We start from the raw sequence: 1,178 nt of genomic DNA, 5'->3' as shown, positions 1-1,178 counted from the left end.
AATATCAGTGTTTTAAAGTCAATATCATTGAGAGCAATAAAGTAGAGTTATCTCCCTTACAATATCAGTCTTTAGTATTTATGTTATCGAGAACTATATAATCGAGTTTTCTCCCTTACATTGTCAGTCTTTTGTATATATGTTTTTGAAAATAATATAATCGAGTTATGTCCCTTACAATATCTTTCTTTTGAAATCAATGTTATTGAGAATAATAAATTATTATAATACAGTGTTATTGAGAATAATAAATTATATAATACAGTTATCTCCCTTACAATATCAGTCTATTAAAGTCTATGTTGTTAGAATATTATATAATAGAGCTATCTCCCTTACAATATCAGACTGTTGAAGTCAATGTTGTCAAGAATAATGAAATAGAGTTATCTCCCTTACAATATCTGTCTTTTGAAATCAATGTTATTGAGAATAATAGAGTAGAATTAACTCCCTTATAATGGCAGTGTTAAAGTTAATATTGTTGAGAACAATATAATAATAGAGTTATCTCCCTAACAATATCACTCTTTTGTATTCATGTTGTTAAGAACAATATAGTAGAGTTATCTCCCTTACAATATTAGTCTATTGAAGGCAATGTTGTCGAGAATAATATAATCGAGTTATCTCCATTACAACTTCAGTCTTGTTAAGTCAATGTTGTTGAGGATTATATAATAGAGTTATCTCCCTTACAATATCAGTTTTCTGAAGTAAATGTTGTCGTGAATAATATAATAGAGTTATCTCCCTTACAATATCAGTCTATTGAAGTCAAAGTTGTTGAGAATTATATAATAGAGTTATCTCCCTAACAATATCAGTTAACTGAAGTAAATCTCCCTAAAGATATCAGTGTATTTAAGTCTATGTTGTTAGAATATTAAAAAAAAGTTATCTCCCTTAAATATCAGTCTTTAGTATTTAAGTTGTCGAGAAAAATATCATAGAGTTGTGTCCCTTACAATATCAGTCTTTTGTATTTATTTTTTCGATAATGATGTAATCGAGTTTTCTCCCTTAAAATATCAGTCTTTTGTTTATATGTTTTTGATAATAATATAATCGAGTTATGTCCCTTACAATGTCAGTCTTTTGAAATTAATGTTGTTGAGAATAATAAAGTAGAGTTATCTCCCTTATAATGGCAGTGTTTTAAAGTCAATATCGTTGGG

This window comes from Lottia gigantea (assembly GCF_000327385.1).
Source record: "Lottia gigantea unplaced genomic scaffold LOTGIsca_110, whole genome shotgun sequence".
NCBI lineage: Eukaryota > Metazoa > Mollusca > Gastropoda > Lottiidae > Lottia > Lottia gigantea.
Note: the sequence above shows the minus strand (reverse complement) of the source record.